Genomic DNA, 24723 nt, shown 5'->3' on the forward strand with positions numbered 1-24723 from the left:
AGGCTGTAATAGCAGGGGGGGCCAACTCCATATCAATGCCCATGATTTTGGAATGAGATGTTCGACAAGCAGGCGTCCACATACTTATGGTCATGTAGTGTATGTGTTGCTTTGTCAAATGTAAAACAATAAATATATCATATGGTGGAGCATGACGTTTATTGTTTGTGCATAAACCCCCTTATAAACAACAAAGTTTACAACGTCAGAGTTGATAGCTCAGGGAGGAGAATCGCTCCTCTGTTGCCTTGAGACACACATTTAAAATAAACAAGCTGTTATTCAAGTCAGAGGAAGAGGAGTGCTGGCACATATCTGTGCTGTGGAGAGAGCATGAAATCCAGACAGATGATGGTGATCGTGTCATGGAGCCTGCCTGACGGAGGCATGGTTCTGCTGCCCAATGTAAAATGTTTGTTTAGACTTGACGCTTGTGGCATTCAGGCGCTGGGTTCACGTGCTAAATGCATGGAGAGGTGTAAGAAGCTGTGTTGAAAAGGGTAACTGCTTTGTCATGCTGACTGCGTTCTTCTGGACCTGCATCACATCTATAGCTATTTTTATTTATTTAGCAGACGTGACTGACAACTCAGTTATGACCAGTAGGCTACATTTAAGAGTGCACTCAAGCGCTTTATATTTAGTCAACTGGGCAAAACTGGTTGAATCAACGTTGTGTCCACATAATTACAACAAGAATCTACGCGATGACGTTGAATCAACGTGGACAACCAATTGGATTTGCAAAAAGTCATCAACGTAAGGGCCTTTCGTCTTTTTATCACCCAACTATTAACCTAAGTCCAATTTTGTTTGTTTGTTGTTGATTTCACATTGAATATTATGTTAGTTGACAAACTCAACCGAATGTAAATCAAATATAGGCGTTGATCTGACGTCTGTGTCCAGTGGGAGAGATGGCAACTGCTGTGACAGATTGTTAACTTGAGAGCCTCTCACGAACATCCTTTCTTGGGTTACTGAAGGTTTGCGTATTTGTTTTTCAGGAAGAGATGGGTAAAACACAGTACTTATAGCAGTAGTATTAGCCTGGCAAGCCACTGATCCTGTAAGCTTACATGAATGTTTTCTGCATGGATATCCACGCGGCGAACATTCATGTACGCTTGCGGGATCAGCGGCTTGCCAGGCTAGGTGAGTAAGTCAATGTGACGTAATGTCAGCTTTCCCTGAGGACCTCGCCAGAATGATTGATCTCCTCTAATTACCTGTCAGCCTTTCATGTCGTCAGTTAGTCCACAATGAATACAATGGCATACAAATATGATTTGGTGAACCGATTATTCCGCCTGCACTTTCCAGGAGAAGCTGTTGGGCTGCTATAAAGCAAACAAACAGTTCTAGTGAAGAAGAAGAAACGGACCCATTCGGGTCAAAACACACGTTCCGTTAACTCTCGGACTAATTCACATAACCGAGGGCCATATTGGGGCTAGGAAATGCCCACTGAGTTCAGTAAGCTTAGTTAGCTCCCTGTCTTATGTAGGTACACTGAGTGTACAAAACATTAAGAATACCTGCTATTTCCATGACACAGATTGACCAGGTGAATCCAGGTTAAAGCTGTGATCCCTCATTGATGTCGCTTGTTATAAATCCACTTCAAATCAGTGTAGATGAAGGGGAGGGAGACGGGTTAAAGATGGATTTTCAAGCCTCGAGACACGGATTGTGCCATTCAGAGGGTGAATTGGCAAGACAAAAGTGCTTTTGAATGGGGTATGGTAGTAGGTGCCCGGGCGCACCAGCTAACTTGACACAACTATGGGAAGCATTGAAGTCAACATAGGCCAGCATCCCTATGGCACGCGTTTGACACCTTGTAGAGTCCATGCCCTGATGAATTGAGGCTGTTCTGAGGGCAAAAGGAGGTGCAACTCAATATTAGGAATAAGTATATGTTTGATATACTCAGTGTATATCTACAGTGTGACAGAGAACCCTAGCCAGCCCTGGAGACGAAGAGTCACCTCAGTGTTACCTGAGCCGTGTGGAGATGACACAAGCTCTTCTTAGATCTGGACTGTAAACCCTGACACTGTCTAAGGGGCCAAGCGAAGCCTCAAGCAGCTCAGTGCCAGGGCAGGACATACATACTGCCATGGCAGCCGGGTCAATCGACAAGGATATTTTAGCATTGACGGCCAAAACCTCTGAAGCCACTTCACTTCCCCCATCTGGTCCATCCTCCTTCCCTCTTTAGTTACAGACAGTAGCAAGCAGCACCCTTTAAAAAAAAAAATCTTTCTTCAAAGTGCCCCGGGCCCGTGGTGTTGAGAAGCGCTTAACGGCCATTCTTTTTAAAAGGTTAAAGAAAGTTTCGTAAGCACTCTGGAGAAGTCACTTTCCGTGAGCATTCAGGCTCTGCCCAGTCTTTTACAAATACACCAGGAGGAGGGACACCTGCCTGTACTGTATGTGCTGACAGCTACAGAATTGAAAAGAGAAGGCCATAATCATGTTGAGATAAGTTCCCCTCAGCAGAAGGTATTGATTATTTGTGTGTGGTTAGATTTGGAAAATTCAATTAAAGGAGTTGTGCAAAGGATGAATAAATTCTCCCCCTCCAACCCATACAGACACGTTGTGTTCTGAATCAATGTTGCACTTCACAATATATTTTCTTAGGAGGATAAAAAAATAAATAACATTTAAACAGTTCTGCTTACGACAGAAACACATTTTAGTTTCTCAGAAACATTTAGTCACGGGCAACCCCCCAACGTGTGGACATCTTCTGGGCAGTAACCGATTTTTACTGTCATTTTCCCCATAAGAAAACCCTATATAATATGAATTTTCAGATGACAAAATGAGGAGAAAGGGGACGGCTCAGCAGTATAAAAATTGATCAGGCCATAGATGGGTCCATGTTGAGGAAGATTTGTATGTCAGCAGTAAAGGGGTGTATTAAAGAAAGGATTCCCTAAATGTAATAAAAGCGATGAGATGGGCTGGTGTTTCCAGGCCCAGGCTTCACCACTATCTGCCACATCAATCCTCTCTCCTCCTCCTCAGACCCATGCCACCTGTTTGGGAGGAGTTTTATGCTTTTTGATTAATAAAAAGGCTGCAAAAAGGAGCAGAGCTGTATATTATTTTAGTGAAACTTTAAGCCTGCTTGCAGAGCTGTATATTATTTTAGTGAAACTTTAAGCCTGCTTGCAGAGCTGTATATTATTTTAGTGAAACTTTAAGCCTGCTTGCAGAGCTGTATATTATTTTAGTGAAACTTTAAGCCTGCTTGCAGAGCTGTATATTATTTTAGTGAAACTTTAAGCCTGCTTGCAGAGCTGTATATTATTTTAGTGAAACTTTAAGCCTGCTTGCAGAGCTGCAGCCTTTAGTTCGATCGCCCCCAGAGGCTTCAGGCTACGCACTCCTTCAGAGATGATTTCTGACACAGACGATGTCGTTGTATTTTCCAGTTCTCCATGTGAAGGAGAACTATGATTTTACTTTATTGTCAATCAATTAGGTGAGTATTTAAAAACAAAAAAATTAAGATATTTATCTCACTGCTAAATCAAACCACTTGGGCCCTCAGATTTGGCCGTTTGGGATGTGAGTTGCAGTGTCAGTTGTAATTTTCCTCTGAAAGCGGTAACTGTATTTAATCTCTAAATGTGAAGTAGTATCTAATAACTTTTTTGTTCCTTACAGATATTGTCTGGCAGCTCCTCTGATTTGATGAAATCCATAATGGCCTTATAAAAGTAAGTTATTATAGAGCCTACAACTTTATCTCAATGTGGTGATATTGCTGTGTGACAGACAGCAGGGTTACGCTCATGTTTTCCTCTCTGATATCCTCTTGTAGGTTACCGAGGGCAACTGGAATAGCTACTCTCTCCTCTTCCTCGGAGATGGCCGGTTGATGAATATAGAACCCAAGCTGTCAGTTGTGAGGCGGAGAGACGTCTCGGAGGTTGCCTGTCAGTCATTGGGGGAACGTGTCAGAAAGTGAAAAGGCAGCGTTAAGACGTCAGACACATTTACATTGAGCCCTTTTCTGCTGGAGAAAGCCTCTCCCTCGCCAGTGACAAATGTTGATTCTACAATAACGGCCGAGACGCAGCGCTGCAAAAATCTTTTTCTTTCAGCGAGCGAACCCCCTCGTCCTATTAGACCTGATGCAGTGTGAAATCCACCCTCACCATTTCCTCTAGCTTCCTGGAAAAGTAAAGTAACATGAATATGGGCTCCGAGGAGAGGCTACAATTTTCACGTACGTGTACACACACTCAGGCACACACTTCAGTCTCCGGCTCTTTATTTGTCTGTGCCTGGGAAGGCCGAGGCCTCTTGCAGCCCAAGCGACCTAAGCAACAGCTGGTGTGCACAGACACATTTCCTATTTCTGCCCAAGGTGGATCATATAACTCTCACTTTATCACCCTTGGAGGCCATGTGAAGGACAAAATGAGCACGCCCATAAACAAAACTAATGTTTTCATACTGGCCCTCTGGAGGTGGTAGAAGGGGCCCTTGGCGAGCCAACACCCCCCCACCACCACTCCCGCTAATCCAACCCACCTCCGGCTTGGCTCCTACCCATATCAACCTAGACCTCGACCCCACCAGCCCTTTCCTCCTCGAGGGTCCCACTTTCCTTCGGTCTCACCCCCGTCTCCAGCCCACTACCCATCATGACACAGGCCACTTAGGCCAGCACTATGGCGATGCTTTGAATGTGGTGCCTGAATTTATGAATTTATACAATTTTCTATGTAATTTCTAGTCATAAATGCAATAGGCCTAGTATGCATTTATGAAAATGACAGCGTTTTGGTAATGGCCATAGACGTTTGTACTTGTTTTTTTTAACTCCACATCTTCATCTGTTGTCCCCTTCCTACCAGTCCTTCCACAGTAGTACTTCTAAAGGCACAGGCCTCTGGATATCTCGCCCTTCCCTCTCCTATCTCGAGTGTTATTGGCTGCAGAGCCAGCGGCTGCAGATACACAGCATAGCAGCCGGCCCTCAGTGACCCGATAACATTTATCGTTGTAATGGATTTTTTTTTATGCCTGTCATTAACTCACAGGCAGAGGGGGAAAAAGATTGCTTGTACCATTTTTTTTCTGTGGTATTTCGACTTTATGACATTATGTTCAGATATGTAATCTTCCATCATCCTAGTTTTAGGGCCTGTCTGACCTGTCACTGCTTTCTGTGTTTAAATGCATAGCCCTTTGTGTGCTGTGTGGACTCTCCTTGTATCTAGCTATTGTAATGAATATTTTATGAAGCTAAATTAAAATGGTTGAAAGACATGGTTTGGCTAATTATTGTCTGGCTACGACACAGTGCAACACTATTACCGCCAGTGATTTAGCTAGCTGAAGACTTGGAGAAGGTGGACACTTTACGAGGGGCTTATTTGAAACTGCTTCCGACGGATCTAATATATGTGCTGGCAATACGGCTGTAAAAATCGAGGTTCATCGAAAAGTCATATGAGGTGATTTTATTTTTCAAGAAAAATACAATTTGTACAAAATAATTGTAATGATGGAACAAACATTTGGAAATATTGAAAAACAATTAAAGTTAAAAAAAACAACATAAAAAATGTAAGTTTGATGTACATAATTAGGCATTGACAAAACACCAACCACTCATGTTGACAGGAGGGTTATCCCTAGAATAAAGATTATAGACTAGTAGCATTTCTCCACGAGTCCTATTGGTCCTTGGTGGTCAGTGACTGAGGCACTGTGCATAGTTTGCTTTTCAGTAAGTTTTCTTTCTACCGGGTAGCGACTACTCTGATTCTTACTCCCAGGTGGAGGCGGCTCGGCAATCTGGACAAGGTTGAAGTAGAAGAGGAGGCCCAGGAAGTGGTGGAAAAGAACACTGACACCAGGAGGGGAAACAAATCAGGCAGCCTGGCCAGAGGGGCCAGCGCCATGCTCATAAAGCACAAACCAGCCATGGCCACGATGGAGATGTAGAACTGCAGGAGAGATTGAGAGAGAGAGAGAGATGGAGAGAGATTTTTCAGGTCTACAGTTTTCTAAGAGAGTTAAGCCGTCACAGTTAGACCACGAGCCAAGGCCCTCTCATAGCCCAGTCAAATCAGAAACTGAATTTGACATGCCATTCAAATTGATAATGTCCTAATGACATTTTACATGAATAGATTTTAGATTAATTAAGGGCTGGATTCTATCAGATCCGCGAAAGCCGATACCAGCATAGCAAGGTTTTTTTGGGGTAGTGTTGGAGGTGGAACTGGGTTAGAGCGGTCAAATCTACAAGTGGCACCCTGCATTATACCTAAAGCAGACATCGCAATTGGCTGCACGGAGTAAGTACCACGAAGAGAAATCTCCATTCCAGTTCGAACACTGGAAGGTGAGACGTAATCTACAACTTGATTAGGCTGGTAGACATCCTCATTACTTCATTTAATGATTTTCAATTTCAAATATTTCTGTATAGCCTACACTTTCTCGTTCTGAACTGCTAACGTGAGTGGGATGGGTGTGGCTTAGTCATAATAACTATGCAAAGTAGACAAGATCAAAAATAAAATGAAGAGGCATCGCATGACGATCCCGCATCACAGGACACTCCCTCATCACAAGCTGACATTTATGTTGCCTCGGCCGGTGCGTCCCGAACAGAAAGGCAAACAGTGTTGGTAGCAGGATCAACATTAACATGTCTATTTGGGACCTACGGGCCAAGGGATCAGTGAGGGTAGGTTGCGTAAGCGCCTCCGTATGAGACCAACCCTATTAAACCCTAGCCTCCTTATTTATGCCTCTTGTGTAAATAAATATATCTAGGCAAAACTTGTGTTAATGACTCTATAAAAAGACACCACTTCCTTCTCATGATCTCCCACACCGCACAGCACCGCCCAGTAGCGGTGTCACTGGCTACGTCCCAATCTCAAATGGCACCCTTTTCCCTATACAGTGCACTACTTTTTTTTACCAGAGCCCAATGGGGCCTGGTCAAAAGTAGTGCACTATAGGGAATAGGGTGACATTTGGGATGCAACCCATTTCTGTGGCTAAGGGAGGGGAGGGTGCAGCTGTAGAGCTGGGCAGGGCCAGGAAGCCATGTCAGACGCCTGTATCTTAAATAAGTGATAAATAATACGTGGGGCCTGGCAGTGGCTTTCATCCCAGGCAGCTTACACAGCTTACAGTCCGTGGCACATTATATTTATTTATACAGTTGCAGAGATATGCATCTTCTCACGTTGATGCAATTCAGGCTATGAAATTACTGTAGCTAGGTTTCCATCCAATAGGTGACAGATTTTCATGCAAATGTTTAAAAAATCTGCATAAAGTTCGGTGCGTGATGACGTAGTGCACACAACATGTACTGTTTCACTTCATTTGTCATGTACGGAAAAAAACTATGTAAAGTTCAATGTGTTTCCATTGGACCAAAACATTGTTAAATAGTTAAATAGCAAATGTGCCTACTCTGGTCTTGGCATGTGCATTCTAGCCAACAGCTTGCTGATACTGTGCGGGTAGGCTAGTCTACATGATGAGATTACTATGGATAAGAGACAGAATATTTTTTATTTGTCAAACGGCAGTCAAGCATCGATCATCATGTCACCAGAATAAGACCCACCAATCTTCCTGTTTCCGTCACAGCTGTCGTGATTTTTTTTGTTTTATACGGTATGACTCTACATAAAAACTGTGGATGGAAACGTGGTTAGCGACAACAACCTTCTGAAATTACTATGAAATCCCTGTGACAAAAACCTCCAGCTCATCTTCCCACCGGGTGGCTGTGAATTATTTTTTTTTTACTTATCTGAAGTAACTTGAGTAAGGTAAAGAAAATATTGGGCAACCCCTGCCCTACCCACTACTAGAACAGACAACATTGCAACTATCTGCCTGGTAAAGAACGCAATCTGTGTTGTCTTTGCAATCGGATAAATGTTTCGCGATGAATTAATACTTTAGCCTTTCCTTCTATCACAGAGAGACATAGAGGTGGTGCAACATGAAAGGGTATATGTTTACACCTCTAGGCTACGCTTACTTTCCACTTGGTGACCCTTCCGAGGTCCATGCTGGGCATACGGATGGGGCGGTGGTAGGGCCCCAGACGCAGCTCTTCTTCTGAGCAATGCTCCAAGGGTGGAAAAGCAGGTATACGCTGACGAACAGGAAGGCCAGGGAGGTGACCACGTACGGCACCAACAGACCATCCTTCAGTAACAATGGCAGCATACTGCGGAGGAAAGATAGAGGGAGAGGGAGCGGGGGAGCACAAGAACAATGTAGTCTCTCAGAAACACATCTCTCCATCCAATAAACTCTGACTATGCCACATAAAGACGTGTGTTTACAATTCAGACAGCCGTAGTAGGGCCTTCTTAAATCCAACAAAACCCCATCTATTCATTGGCAAAATAAATACCCATCACATTTGTTTTTTAAATACATACTTCGCCAGTTCAACAAAGCCAGTACATTCAGACGCTCTTACAATAACTGTGCTTAAGAAACCATTTGACTAAATGATGCAATTATGTCTTCAATTTACCCAAACAAAAGATGTATGTCTCCATCAATGGGTGGAGTGGAGATGCACAATGCGGGCCCTGTCAGTTAGACTGTACTAGAGTTGATACACAGAATACCTTGCTGTCCCTATACAAGACATGCTTAGAGGAGAGGTATGCTGGCAATGCAGTGTAATCCACAGACATCCCTATACTAAACCACACGCACAGCAATTAGTCCTGCTGGAAGAAGTTAATGACAGCTGGTGAAAGTTAGTCCGTTTCGCTTCCTCTCCGACTGTTCCCTTCATACCGACTTCATTTGAATCTGTACGTGACTCTTCCGGGAATAAAACCGTCCATAGAACATCAACACTAACATTCATCTGACAAAGCATCCTATACTTTCCGAGGATTTGTCCAACAGCGATGTTAGGAGTTTAAAATCAATGGACAGGATTGTACTTTTTTTTTTAATAGTCTCTCCTATGACCTTTAACCTGGTCTGTTGGTCTGCTATTATTGGCCAGTATACTTTCTCCATCAGTGGGTCCCCCTACTGGAGCTTCTTACGTGAACAGGGAGGCCTGTAAAAAACAGATGGCTGGCAGAGGGAGGTCATTCAGTAGTAGGCATACTTGGTCTAGGGGAAGACAGAAAGAATTGGAGGAGAAAAGGTTAAACACCCCTAAATTATACACACTTCATTGAACAATAAACACCCTACCGTCCCTGGTCAAAAGTAGTGCACTACATAGGGATTAGGGTGCCCATTTGGACGCAGGCCATCCCTCCCCGATTGTATAACCACAGTGGTACTCTTTGCGTATCCAGTTACACTCCTTCCTATAGCCCCGAGAATTGATCAACCACAAACAGCGCCCTCCTCTGCTCCACATCCCGGCGTTCCTCCCTAAGCCATGGACATTGCATTACTGATTGATCCGGGGACAGACAGGTGGGAGATAGAACTCAATCGTTAACGCAGCAACAGATCAGCAAAATCTGAAACCAAATCCCACTGTGCAGTAAAACCTAGATAACCTAGCGCTTACAGTTGCCTGTTTCTTTTTATATACTGCACTGCGGTTGGTGAGGTTAATGATTAGCAACCGCATGCAGGCAGGAAGGCACACACACACATGCATGTGAGCACGCACACCCCTACTCCCCTCTACTCACAAGGCAGGCAGGATGATTGATTTTTCGTGAACTTGGAAGGAGAAGAGGAAGAATGCCAGAGAGGAATTTACCTCAAATGGAATCAAACATCAGAAGACAAGAATACTCACTTACCAAGGGAAGTTTGAACTGCCATAGAGTAGGGTTCACCAATAGTTTGATTGACATAGGTAGGATAGCCAGGAGAGTGGTGGCCAAACTAAAAACAAAACAATAACAGAGAAGAATGAAGTAATCTATCATCATTCATAGAAACAATGCTATGATAAATCGGACCAAATAGTGAATGGCCCAGCCCAGAAACCTAAACCTCATGGTGAAACCGAACTGTGCGGCTGCTGGCTCGTTTTAACCCCAGTATGGTCCACCCATAAGACCACCAGCTATGTGGGAAATGTATCAAATACTGGCCCGCTTAGGGCACCCCAGCATTAGTTTAACCCTTCAATTGTCACTCACTGGGGATAGACAGAGGAAGGGAGGGGTGAGAGGGGAGGGGACCAGAGGGGTACCTCCACTCCGGCTGAAGGGTTAGGGATAGGGTAAGGTAGGGCAGCACATGAGTGAGAGGTGAGGGCAGCTGTGTCATGGGCCCCATTAAGGCCTAAAGGGCCCCTGGGGAGAAGGGGCAACAGGGCCCCCAACATGGGGCAAGAGGAGTGCTTAGAGGGGTAATGGATGGGTGGGCTATGGAAGTGGGCTGGAGGGTCAGGGTGATTTAGAGTACAGTTCACAGATCATTTTCTGGGGTTCTTGAGAACCATTTAGTGGTATTCCACATCCATAAATAGTCAGCACAGTAGTTCACATCAACTGTAACAGTAAGGTGACCAGTGATACCAGGCCATAGAAAGACGTATACCCTTCCTCCCCTCACAACATACAGTTATTATAATATTCACCCATGACCAACAATATCTAGTGTTTTCGTTTGTGTTAAATACGCTGCAGTCACAGAACTCCCAGTTAATCCCTGGTCTTAACAGTCTGGCAGGAACTCGTCCATCCTGTTCAGAGTGCACACCCCTAAATATAGCCCCACGGGTTATTCAAGCACACGCCACCATGACGATGAGAGAAGGGTTCTATGACTGACTGTAGCCTCTCCTCATTCATGTGGACCTTAGGGGAGAATAGTCTTTGACTGGCATAACATTTCATGTCGCCACAGAAAAGTTAGCTGTATCTTGCTCCCCCCCCCCAAACAGAAATGGTTCAAATAGTTTATTGTGGATTTCCAAATCTGAAATCTCATCAGCAAATTGCCAACAGTTGTCAGAGGGCCGATAAAAGCCCATAGCAGCTGGTAGTGCTCAGTATTCAGAAGCTGCTCTCGCATATTATTACAAGGGATAATCTTAATTTCACTCTGCTATAACACAGAGGCTCTCGTGTGAGGCTTCTCAGAGAGCGAGAGAGAGAGAGAGAGTAGGGACAGAATGAAAGATAATGAAATGGAGTGAGAGAGAGAACGATAAAGAGATGGAGAGGGGGATTACCCGAGGTAGAGCTGGGTATCAGTGGACAGGATGGTCTTGATCTTTATCAGGCCGTTCAAGCTGCACCCATGTGTTGGCCACTTGATCCTGTCAACACACACACACACACACACACACACACCTTTAAATACAAAAATAGCTCACTTCCTATACTGATATACTTTAGATTTTTAATGAAGTGTTGATAATCCATGTGAATCAAATACAATGTGTTACAAAACTCATCACAAGCCAAGGGTTTCAAATGTAGAAACTCACATATATGGTATTGCAGTATGCAATGTTTTGAAGAGAAGCAAACAAGTGGCGTTGCTCCAAGTAAAAATGGCCCAACTGAAAGTGCAATAAAAATCCCTTCTGTGCATTCCACAGTGCATTGACACAGGAGCGCTTCGGGAAGCATTACCAGCCTCATAAATCGCCCCTGCCAGGGTCCAGGGAATGGGATGTCACTAGAAGCAATGCACTTATTTGTACACTTGGGGACAGAGGGTTAAATGTTCAAAAGATAATCACATTACAACAACTTCTGCATACTTCGGCACATTCACATTCAGACCACCCCATAGAAGACCACTGTAGTGTCACAGTGTCCACCCACCACACCCACCTAAGGCAGATGGAGTTAGGACCGTTGTGATTTAAGTGCCCTAGAAGTTGTTCTGGGATCAGATATTAAGGCGCTTCGGTTTCTGTGATATGAAACAATGTAGAAATGCAATGCATAGATCAGTGTAACCCAGGGTTTCCCAAACCTGGTCCTCTAGTACCCCAACAGCACACATTTGTATTGTAACCCTGGACAAGCACACCTGATTCAACCTGACAAGTAATCATCAAGCCCTCGATGAGCTGAATGAGGTGTGTTTGTCCAGGACTACAACAAAAGTGTGTACTGTTGGGGGTACTGGAGGACCAGGGTTGGGAAACACTGGTCTAACCATGTCTTGCGATAGTGTGGTCCCTTCTATAATGTGAATTTCTACAAGGTCCTCTGGGCCTTGCTACAGCTGCTCAGAGCACAGCTGTGTGTGTGGAGGTTACGGACAGGCCCAGTCAGCAGGCAGGCCGTCCTGCCGACATCTAGGCCTCATCTCTGCTCGAACACCCCCCTCCTATAGTCTCGCCAAATAAGTACCCTACCGGAATGTCCCCCCAATGCCGCCTGGGCTGAGTTCAACACATGAACCATGGGGTTCGGCAGCAAATGTGGGTTGGTGCTGTTGGTGGCGCTCCTCACCTATAAGCCTCTGTGGAATGTCACAGGCTGCAGCATTTGGTGCCATTTTTGTGAAGCAGGAAAACTGAGATGGCCAGAGTGCTGTTTGATGGGTAAACTTACAACTTATTCTCCCGCCCCTCCCCTTCTCACCCCCGATCCCCTCCTCCTCACCCTCCCACCACTTCTCGCCATGTCCGCTTTTCTTGGCCCGGCTTCCGCTTACACAATTTCACAATTAGTTCAGAGAGGCTTCACCTGGAGCCCCTCGCACCGCGGCCCGTAGGGCTATGGAGTCACTCACACCCTGTGTATTATGTTTGTATCGTTTCATAAACAAACAACTGCCATGCATACTGCCATCCTGACCAGCCTCACAGAATTTTCAATTACTTCTCACTTCACCGCACCTTGGGTGCCACCTCCGGGAATGGGTAGGTCTACAGGACACGGCGGGCATAGGGGAGGTTTCAAAAAGCTGAGCCGCGAGCCTTGGCCTCAGCTGCCGACCCCCTCTACACCCCCGACCCCCCCCCTCATCCTCCTCCCCCATAACAGTGTTACTTTACCTCAGCACCTCGATCATGACACGCTTTCAACGGTGCCGCGGAAGTGTTTGCGATGCTGCTCTCACTAATGTCCCCTGTGTGATCCATCATTGTCCGTTCATCTTTAATTTCCTCCCCTCTCTCCCGCCCGCCTTCCCTCGTTCTTTCTCCCTTCTCTTCCAGTGTGGCCTCGCTGTGTGTACATACACACGTGTAAGTTCACTTATCAAGGACGCAGCGGTTTGGCTGACAACATTTTGCACAACGAATGGATGAACTCTGACACGGATAGCATTGGACCCTGGCACCACATCACATCACATGGCCCCACAATGATGTGCTGAAATGACCCTGGCAGTAAATTAGCTAGATTTATCTGTATCCTCCCCACCTAGTCACAATGACCCCCCCCCCCCCCCCCCCCCATTCAACATTGTATTCCTCTGTTTTCTACAATCCTGCATGGGATCCATTTCCAATTGGCTAAGCACAGAGGAATTGAGCGTGTGTGTGTGTGTGTGTGTGTGTGTGTGTGTGTGTGTGTGTGTGTGTGTGTGTGTGTGTGTGAGAGAGAGAGAGCATGTAGGCTGTGCTTTAAAGAACTGGGGGCACAACGCACCACTCCTGTCTATAAGGGGCAGCACTGTGTTAACTACCTTAGCCCCCTCGTCTTTCTACCACCAACTGATTTCAACTTGGCAGATATTGTGGTCCCTCAGGTAAAAAACGCAGTTATCACTGTAGATCACGACGGTCTCCTAAACGATAGGTAGGCATCCTCTACATCCTAAATCAGGGCTATTCATACAGGGGTGGAGCAGCAGAGGTACTGCAGGGCCTCCTCAAATTATTATTTTTTGATTGAATATCACTAGCGACAACAGAATAAATAGATTTTGAATGACATACCTACAGTAGAAAACAGGAAAATATTTGATATTTCTAATGATGTCAACTTAATAGCTAATTACACTGGAGTAATCTGACATAGGCCTGGAAAAAGCACCCGGGCTTCACTAGTCGTGGCAAGTGCTGTTGCTTTCTCGACCAAAACATGGCTAACCTTTATTTAACCAGCCTAGCGGCTGCTATTAGCTAGGAATGTGTTTGGCGTTATATTACCTTTCTAATAGGCTATGTTAGAGACTACACTTCATCTTCCGATTACAGAACTGTGGGGATGTCAAAATAATGAAAAGCTATCTACCAAATATAGTCATATTAAAATGTTGATTACTTCTTCCCATTATCCTTCACCTGATGATGATACACGATGTTAAAAAAGTGTTTTGCTAACATATGATGGGGGGGTCCCTGTGTTACCAGTTTGCCTGGGCAGGGGCAGTGTTGTAAATTAACTGAGTAAAAATATTTTGAAGTACTACTTAAGTCATTTTTTTGGGGTACTTTATTATTCATATTTTTTTACAACTTTTACGCCACTACACTCCTTAAGAAAATGCACTTTTTACACCCATACATTTTTCCTGACACTCAAAAGTACTTGTTACATTTTGAAGGCTTAGTAGGACAGGAAAATGGTCCAATTCACACACTTATCAAGAGAAAGTGTGGTCATCACTACTGCCCCTGATCTAGCGGACTCAAAAAACTGAAATGCTTGTTGTGTAAATTATGTCTGAGTGTTGAAGTGTGCCCCTGGCTATTTGTAAAAAAAAAAAAAAGGAAGAAAATCGTGCTGTCTGGTTTGCTTAATAAAAGGAATTTGAAATTATTTATAGCATTTACTTCTACTTTTGATACTTAAGTATATTTAAAAACCAAATACTTTTAGATTTTTACTCAAGTAGTATTTTACTGGGGGACTTTCACTTTTACTTGAGTCATGTTCTATTAAGGTATCTTTACTTTTACTCAAACATGACATTTGGGTACTTTTCCCGCCACTGGGTGGGGTTCCCTAGGCAACAAAAGTCTGAAAACTCATGTCTTTGTCTCATGTCTTTATGTCAAAAGACTGGGCTGTGGGATGAAGAACCTGGTTTGGTCACCATAACATTGGTTGGTCACCATAACATTCCAGAACAGGGATCTAGATTCAGCCGTGGGACGATTTTGGTTGGAGAACCGGAACATAATTATAATTATTTGTGCACTGCAAATTGCCCAAAAATAGATTGTACTTGAAAATAACAATCATTTGATACCTTGATTACATTGAGACACGATCATGTCTCCTGCTTTATTTGTGGGAAAACATGGTGAACAGACTTCCTAAATTAAACACGTTTAGCTGAAATCCTGGTGAATTTAGTAAAAAAAAATGTTTACTAAAACTTTGGGGGGCCAAAAAACACAATTTACTGTTGTCGACCCGTTCTAGAAACTTTAGGTGACTCATGTCGCAGGATATTAGGGAAAGAACTTGACCCTGTGTGGTTCTGTTGGTAGAGCATGATGCTTGCAACGCCAGGGTTGTGGGTTCGATTCCCACTGGGGACCAGTACGAAAATGTATGCACTCACTACTGTAAGTCGCTCTGGATAAGAGCGTCTGCTTAATTATGTAAAACGTAAACTTGAGAGTATGACTAATTGGCTTGAACACTGAAAAATGTTGGGGACACTATCAATTACACAGTATGTACCTCGAAGAGGCCCCACTCCACAGGAAAGAGGCAGTACAGGGCCTGGCTGGGGTCAGACAGGAATGGCAGCCAGCAAACGTCACCAGGACTGTTACATCGATCTTTACTAGCAGGAACAACCTCGGTAGAAGGTGGGTGAGAAGACAAATGGTAAAGAACACCGAACCTTGAAATGGAACCCTTATCTACTGCACCAGAGTCAGATGAAATCCTTACAAGTCCTTAACCATTATGCGCTATAAATGCACTTGTAAAGCAGTAAAACATTTAAATTCATATTTTCAACAGTATGCATGGGCTGAATCTCAGCTCTCTCTGTTATTCTCTCTCACATGTTCCTCTGAGAATTAAGATTGATGTAGCGGACTCCAAAAAGACAACAGCTGTGTACCATGACTGTCCGTGCATCCCAAGTTAGTCAATGTATGTTGTGAAGACCATGCATCAGCTAAAAGTATTTCACAGTAGGTCAGCTGTAGAAGTTGTGTGGTGGTAAAGTTGCACACACAGGAATAGCTGAGGAGCTTGGGCATGGCGATAGTGTCATCTGGACATATCTTCCCCTACCCATCTAATCCAGCTATCCATTTGCTACCAGATGCCCTTGGTACATTGTTACTAGATAAACAAATGTGAGGACACTAGTAACAGTCATCCAACCGGATTGCCTCGCCTCAATAACTCCGCTATTGTGTGTGGCAGAGTGGACATAGTATAGGCTACTTCATGGGGCCATGTTTTGTCCACTGGCTACAGGAAGTTGTTGATTCAGAGTATTTCTTTAAAAATAATCATTCTGACTGTGATTCAGAGTTAATGAAAATAATCTGATCTTTGATGCTTTTTTCCCCATCAGACTTGATGGTAAACTGATTGTCTGATTGATTAATTTTACACAGTGAAATCATACATTCTCTGCTGGCTCTCACACAACATCTTTCCACACACACAAACCTCCTTAGCCAGGGCTGTAAGTCTAAGTCGGCTAACTCACCCTCGGCCTGCCAGGCCCTGCTTGAAACACTTGCCCAGTAAGTAGCAGAAGAAGGGCAGGGAGTGGTAGAGCTCCATCTGTTTGTAGTTGAGGGGCCAGGACGAAGGCCAGAGAGCCTAGCATGTCCCAGCCCAGACCCAAACCCACCACACCCCATAGGGCCAGCCCCAGGCTTACACTGTTGTATTTGACGCCCGGTTAAAGAATATAGACATGACGATACGGTTAACCCCGAAAACACGTGGACATTGGTCTATATGGATAGGGCCAAATTGAAATGTTTCCAACAGAAGAAACTATAAAAAGCATACGCATGACCATGGTAGTAATTGAAACAGAACACTTTGGAGATTATGGAGAAAGGATCAGTCCAAAGAGGAAGACACAACAGTTCACCTGACACAAGCCTGAATCCCAAACATTATACACGGTTGATTGTTTGTGCATTTTACATTTACTGTACTTTACACAGCATTTGTCAATAGCGAAATCGGAAAATACTCCTGATACATTCAGAAACATTTAAAAAAATATGATTTGAAATGTTGGAGTGGGTGCAAGATAAGAAGGGGGGAAAACGATGACAAGGGTTTGAATGACAAGTCTAAGTGGTGTTTCCAAGTGGCCACACACCTCTCCAAAGTGTCCCCAGAACCTAAGTCCTTTCAATGCAATTTTATGACTCAATGAAAGAGCCTACAACTATCAGATGCTTTTTTTGAGCTCACCTAGCTTTGCCATTGAGGAACTAAAGGAAGCACACTTGCCGTTTTTTTTTGGTCTGGAACACAGCCCTGTGTCCCCAACATCCCAAAATAAATCACAATCTTTTGACCGCTTATCCTATTGCCGACATGCTATAAAATACAATCTTACAGCGTTAGGCTTTCCAAAGGCACATCAGACAAACAGATTGTAATTTTGGTGCGCATAGAATGGAGTCACGAGTGCATTCAAGTGCGTGTTTGGCGGCTCATTTTCCTCACAGTACGACAAACACAGGCTCATTGTGTTCAGGACAACCCAGGGTATAACACCTGTCATCCTTATCACTGTAGATCCATCACAGTGATGATAAAACGTTGATCATGTAAATGACATGAGTTTTCAAATATGGGACTGTTAACATTTGGGCTCAGGGGTGTGTGGTTTGCTTGTATGACATCAAAGCAGTATTTATTATACTCCTCAACGTCTGCAGCAATTCGCTCATTCAGACAAAAAAAGAGTAGCCCGATTAGAGGGAGGAATGGGGGGCATTTTCTTGTCGTGAGCGGTGCTCAAGTTTATAACGGTTGTCAGTCAAAACCCCTACAGAACTATGAAGTGGAGAACCTGACCTCTGATGTCATGTACTGTACACCATGTTGCTGTACAGCCGCTGCGTTCCAACTTAGGCGCTTATCAATGACAACATTTTCAACCCGTATATGGGATGACAGGGGCTGTGAGTGGAAAGGGCTCCAGCTCATAGAGTTTCTAACGCTGGTCAGTCAGAATCTGTAGTGCAGTGACAGAGACAGCTTTGGTTTTTAAAAGACAACTGGAAATGCCCGAGGTCGATGAGAATAAGGCCTGGATAGAGCAGGATACAGGACTGTGCAGACCTAGTATCTTCATTTTTCTAGTTCTACAGTATATTTGCTTTTCTAGTTTGAGTATCTTTGTTTTTCTAGTAACGTTTTAGTTACAAGCAAACAGAGGACATGTACATGACAGAATTCTGCCTTACCTTCTCTTGTTTGATCCTTCACTGAGGTAAAAAAAAAGAAAAAAAAATGTAAAGCACAACAGCAGGAACATATATCAGCAGATCTGCAACAGGAACTGAGAAAAGATACATATATTATTCAGTCCCCAAAAAATGAATAATAAGTGAATCATCCTATTCATTGTCTTCCGACAGGTGGCGTCTTCCAACAACTCTTTGACGCTCGTCCCTCAACCGACAGTTAATGCCGAGGGAGTCGTAATGCTATCTGATGTAAGACATTGCTTCCTCTTGTGATAAATGAATGTCATACAGTACAATCAGTATATATATATATTCTCAAACAGGATAGGAATGTGCAGAAAGAAAGCAAATTCTTCATATCGAGCCATGAAATGAGTCCCTTTTGCGTTCCATTGATATTTTTTGGTAGAAATAATGCACCAATTCTGTATTTTAAAAGCTTGATATACAGTCTGCTCCAACTGTATTGGGACAGTGACACATTTTCGGTTGGTTTTGTCTCTGTGCTCCAGAACTTTGGATTTGAAATGATACAATGACTATGAGGTTAAAGTACAGACTTTCAGCTTTAATTTGAGGGTATTTTCATCCATAACGGGTGAAACGTTTAAAAATGACATCCCTTTCGTACATAATCCACCCATTTTAGAGGACCAAAGTATAGGGACAAATTCACTTACATGTGAATTAAAGTAGTCAAATGTTTAGTATTTGGTCCCATATTCCTAGCACGTAATGATTATATCAAGCTTGTGACTCTACAAACTTGTTGGATGCATTTGCTGTTTGTTTTGGTTGTGTTTCAGAGTATTTTGTGCCCAATAGAAATGAATGAATGGTAAATAATTTCTAAACACTTCTACAGTACATACATGTGGACGCTACCATGATTACGGATAGTCCAGAATGAATCGTTAATAATGACGAGTGAGAAAGTTGCACTCACAAATATCATATTTGTGCATAATCATGGTAGCATCCATATTAATGCCCCTGAACAAGGCAGTTAACCCACTGTTCCTAGGCTGCCATTGAAAATAAGAATTTGTTCTTAACTGACTAAAAGGTCAAAAATCATATATATATATATTTTTTGTGTAGAAGTGTTTAGAAACACATTCTATTCTTATTTACAATAAAAGTGACTCCAAAATGACACAATACATTATTTACCATTCATTTCTATTGGGCACAAAATAACCTGAAACACAACCAAAACAAACAGAAAATGCATCCAACAAGTTTGTAGAGTAACAATCTTGATGTAATTATTGCGTGCTAGCAACATGACACCAAATACTAAGCTTTTGACTACTTTAATACACATAAGTGAATTTGTCCCAATACTTTTGGTCCCCTAAAATGGGGGGACTATGAACAAAAAGTGCTGTAATTTATAAACGGGTTTCCCCGAGATGGATGAAAATACCCTCAAATGAAAGCTGACAGTCTGCACTTTAACCTCAGTCATTGTATCATTTCAAATCCAAAGTGCTGGAGTACAGAGCCAAAATAACAGAACATGTGTCACTGTCCCAATACTTTTGGAGCTCACTGTATTAAATGAAGAGTAAGATTTGCTTAAATGCCCAAATTCAGCATTTTGACATGATTTTAACCCACTTAACCACAAAATATCCCCTAAGTTTTCACCATCATTGTAAAGCCATAGTTATTTTATTGCTTTGATAAGTCATTTCTGAAGACTATTATTTATTTAATGTGATTAGTGACTCATTTTAAGGTGAAATAAAACACCTGTCCCCCATTTTAAGGTCAACCCTGTTATGTCAACTAAGCTCTCCTTTTAATATGATGAAACTATTCCCCTTTAAATATATATATAAAAAAACAACAACATTGAACATCTAACAGTCTAATCATAGTGTAAAAGCAGGTGGGCTGTTTCTACTCTTTCTGGCCATTTTCTGGTATTTTGTGGTGGAAAACTGAGTGGGTCGAGCATAACACATCAACCCTGTTACCAATAGATAGACAGGCTAGAAATGTCTTAACAATTGCATTTTTTGTTGTTGTGAAGCTTGCATTCAATTGCTCCTCCTTATGGCTGATTTTAAGATAAATCGTCAACCTTGTTGCAGTTAACCTGTTACTTTATTTGGCACATACTAAAACAAAATGTAACCTCTTGATATGGGAAAACATGTTTTTTTAATTCAATTGAACATGTGACAGAATGTAATAATTTGGTGAAATACGTTTTTTTCCCCCCCACCAAGTTACACTACCCAAAAGGGACTCATTTCGTGGATAACCCAGTAAACAAATAATCACCTATAGAACTTGTATGTAAAATGTATCTTCTAAAATGTATCGTAGATGATGTGCAACGGTTTAACAACTGTTTGATACCTGTCCTTCAGTAGTCTTAGCTGTGGTTCTCGTAAACATCTTATGGGCTAAGCTTTCATAACCTTGAGACGTGTGCAGTTCCACCCACTCTGGGTTTATCCGCTTGGCTCTGCAGGGAAGCACATACACATGGTGACATAGTGTTAGAAATAACTTGTGTGTGTGTGTGTACAAACAGACTTAGACATGAGCACAGAGTAGGCTATGTTAGGCTGTTAGGAGGGAGGGGGGGGGGGGGGGGGGGGGTCAGTCTAAACCCCAGCATTTCAAGTTGTTGAAGTACCTGGATGGATAAAGAAAAAGTTGAGTTCCTTAGCTAAAAACCCATACAAATGCAAGACAATAGCATAGGCTATTGGACAGGTGCATCTAGACCAGCCTACCATTCATAAACAGGCAGATTATATGTCACTTCTTGCCAGTGCCGTTGAGTTTCGCCCCTTACATAGGTGGTTTGCCAGCCCCTGGAAACAAGATAAATGTGTGAATATGCTGCTAAATGATAATATCTACTAGCTAGCTACAGCAATAATATGCAGAGGAAGAGAGCACAGTCATGCTGCTGAAGAGTGTCAGCAAGATGACTCTCATATTTTTGTTCGTCTAATGGCCATAATAATTGCACCAAAATACCGGCTGCCTTTCACCACTCAAAAATCAGCAATTTGATACGTTCACATTGCCACGCTAGCTAGCTAGCTATGTTTGAAACTGAGAGCTGTCAGTGAGCACTGCAGGTGCAGCATTAGCACAAATAAAGCTAGCTAGTCCACTTCCTACCTGAATACGAGTTCAAGGATTACAGCCCATCTCGCCGTAAAACCGAGCAAAACACAAAGGGATACAAGACTCCAGTTCTCCATGCCCGCGAGCATAAAATAGCTTTATTATCGGCAACGAAATGCTTTAATTTTCGGTGCATGTTGCAGATTCCTGCAGGATTGTTGTTTACACCCCATGAACGCGTCATAGCAGGCGCTGGGTGATGACGTACCTCTCTTCCTCTCTGTGCCTTTTGGATTAGAGATGGATGATGCTGAATGAGGTCGATATATAGAATATTCGATCCCCATCAAAAGTGGCATAAACCGACATGTTCACATCATGTGTCAAATATGCACAGGTAAGAGGTGAAAAAGCAGAGATAGTAAAGGATGTATCCATTTTGTTTGTTCATTTGTGATTTGGAGATTTATGGAACCAGTTTTCCACAAATGTCCTTTTAAAATGGCAGTGGTAGGCACACATGAGTTTGAACGCTTAGCAACCGTTTCCAGGTGTTGGTCTAAATGATAAACGAATGCCTAGTCTGAACATTAGACTGACTTATTTTCATACAAATGATTAACCTGAAACGTCTGTGATGAGTGCTATGAAAGCCATGATTCTCTGGAGGATTGACATAAAGGAGAGAGGCTATAGACTAATCACAACAATATGTGACAACAATATGAGGTCATTTATGAATATCAAAATACTGTAGCAGATTATACTGTGTCACCAAGGTGCTTGTTGTCACCTTCAGTCCAGTTACTTTCTGCCAGAGGCACATCCTGTATGACCTTTCAATCCAGTGACATCTACATTACAACCATGTCTCTGTTTCCATTCTGAGGGGTAAGAAGGTATTGGATAAAACACATCACTTCTTTGTGGTTCACGCATCAATTATTTATAAATAATAATAACCTCGGACAACTGCTGATTTGCAATGACTTTCATTACAATGAGAAGCCTATAACTCATTGATGGCCATTAGTTATTAATACCCTGGTGTGCCAGCTTTACTTTGTCATTTATTGCTTAATCTCTGTGCCTTTTAAATATTCAGTAACTGCTGTATCTACATTTACTGTCTATGATCTGGCCTGGCTTGTCACCCCTGCTATAATTCTATATTGAAGGCTTTCCAGGTCTTGCCTGACCATGCACTGTGTCTGAACTGGCACCATATTCCCTAATGCACTATATAGTGAATAGGGTGCCATTTCAAATGCAGACCCAGTCGTGGGTTATTCCTTTACCCATGTTTTGAATGTATAGAATAGAGTAGGCAATGGTTGTGGAGAAAGAGATGAAGCAATGCAGCCTTGTTCTTTGCTTGCCAATGCCACATGAGTGTATATGTTTTTTACTATACCTATGTTTTCTACCAATCCAATAGAGTGGGGAATGGATGTGGAGCAGGAGACCAAGGAACAGAAACAGCTTAAGCTGGGGTACTCTTATCATCATCACCATCATCAGGGTGGCCAATGACTGAAGGTGCTGCTACTGGACTCTAGTGGATGCTTGTCTGTTTGCCCTTAGGGGATGAAGGGATCAATTAAGTAATGAAGTAACTCTATCCAATAGGTGACACTTGTTGTTGCTACAACACAGTATTATGGCAATAACAACATTGTAATGGCACAATGGCAGTGGTAGCTAAATGCAACAACCAGGTATGCGACCATATTATTAATAATAATAATGTAATAATAAAAATATGCAACCATTTTGTTTTGTTTGCACAGTTAATATAATTATTGACCATTTGCCATAGATCGTAGGAAATTATTGAAATGTATTTGTAGATTTCATTACACACACACCCACACACACATACACATTCCCAGTAAATTGCACTTTGGATAAACTGAAACACCTTGGAAATGGATCAATAAAGTATTCTCATTTTTAAGAAACAGTGGGAAATAGGCCTACAAAACAGATATTATTTTGGGAATGTCACCTGGAATATTAGCTATGTGTCACCTGGAAAATGGATCAATAAAGTATTCTTCCTTGTATAAAAATAGGCTACACAAATCGTAGCCTACATTCCCAACTGAAACACCTTTTATAGCTAATAAAGTAGGCAGTACAAAACAGAGTGATCATCATGGGAATCTGTCATTTGCAATATTAGAGGTCCGAGTTCCATATTAGAGAATTTATTTCATATGGTGAATCAATTTGTGTCAACCAGATGACATAGGCCAGTATAAGGCCCTTTTATGTGCAACTATATGGGGAAATGTGTTCCTTGTTTTCTCTGTTGTAGGCCTAGTACATGTCAAATACAAACATTTAGAACACATTTATACACAGACACAACTGTAAATAAACGTAAATAATAGGTGAGGCTATACTGTAATATTGCTATTAGTATTACTCAATCTTCACTCAAAATGCCTTGCTATATACTGTATACTCAGCTAAGCTTTCATTTACAGCCCGATTTAGATTTTATATAGGCCTACTGTATTAATGCAAGACTCTTTTTATGTAATTTATGTCAAGTATACGAGAGAATCTCTGTGGTGTTCCATGCTGACTGTGCTGTCAGTATTGAGAGTGTGTTAAAGGGTTGTGGGAACCGCTTGTCCTCGCTATCCATACACCCCACCTGTGCAGGGCGCGAGAGCAGGTGCAGCTGCAAAGGTCAACGTCGTGTGTGATTGTGAGCCCCGCGCAATCTACTAAGCGCAGCAACTTTCAACAGAGCTCTATAGGATTTTTAGGCCACCCGAAAACGGAAACGCGTCCAAACATTTGTGCGCAGGTGATCATTCTTCCCGTGTTGTAAGCCGTTTCGTTGGACAAGACGTGGCTATGTCAGTATGAATATTAGCCTATTCATCATATTTGACATATAGTAGCTTACTATATACCCTATCTATACGGCAAAACCTTAAAACCTTCAAAATGGCTAAACCAGGCGTCATTTCCATCCAAAAACGTATTTGATCGAGACCTGTAATAAATATGAATGTTTAAATACCAATTTGAAGTTTATTCATATAAATAATATCTATACATATTATCGTTATTGTTGTCCATAAATAGGTTATGCTTGTTTTTTCGTCTTAATTCAAGTCAAAATAGTTTTATTATAGTAGCTTATTTTTCATATCGGCTCCGATTTGTTTTTCTAATAATATATTATGGGAAAGACAATTATTTCATTGTGCACAATATGAAAATACTTACATATTGTGCTCAACAATTCATCAAAGCAACCTGAGACTGCAACAAGAATAAAAAAGTATATTAACTTTGTC

At 42.4% G+C, this 24723-nt stretch overlaps 2 long non-coding RNA genes and 1 other non-coding gene across 3 annotated transcripts; 1 reads left to right on the plus strand and 2 right to left on the minus strand.

The window, feature by feature from the left end:
* The first annotated feature begins 289 nt into the window (after positions 1-289).
* LOC110521807 (uncharacterized) lies at positions 290-5298 on the plus strand. The gene is made up of 3 exons (XR_002473217.3): positions 290-759; positions 3685-3737; positions 3842-5298. It is a non-coding gene; the product is annotated as an uncharacterized LOC110521807 (long non-coding RNA).
* Positions 5299-5477: 179 nt separating this feature from the next.
* On the minus strand, positions 5478-18177 carry LOC110521806 (dolichyl pyrophosphate Man9GlcNAc2 alpha-1,3-glucosyltransferase). The gene is made up of 6 exons (XR_016495260.1): positions 15576-18177; positions 11201-11287; positions 9816-9900; positions 9093-9162; positions 8054-8245; positions 5478-5981 (listed from the first exon to the last, which is right to left on the minus strand). It is a non-coding gene; the product is annotated as a dolichyl pyrophosphate Man9GlcNAc2 alpha-1,3-glucosyltransferase (transcript).
* A 1192-nt stretch (positions 18178-19369) lies between these two features.
* On the minus strand, positions 19370-21674 carry LOC149984012 (uncharacterized). Its single transcript, XR_016495261.1, has 3 exons — positions 21458-21674; positions 21061-21141; positions 19370-20786 (listed from the first exon to the last, which is right to left on the minus strand). It is a non-coding gene; the product is annotated as an uncharacterized LOC149984012 (long non-coding RNA).
* Between the last annotated feature and the right edge of the window lie 3049 nt (positions 21675-24723).

This window comes from Oncorhynchus mykiss, chromosome 4 (assembly GCF_057628025.1).
Source record: "Oncorhynchus mykiss isolate SJ-2025 chromosome 4, ASM5762802v1, whole genome shotgun sequence".
Taxonomy (NCBI): domain Eukaryota; kingdom Metazoa; phylum Chordata; class Actinopteri; order Salmoniformes; family Salmonidae; genus Oncorhynchus; species Oncorhynchus mykiss.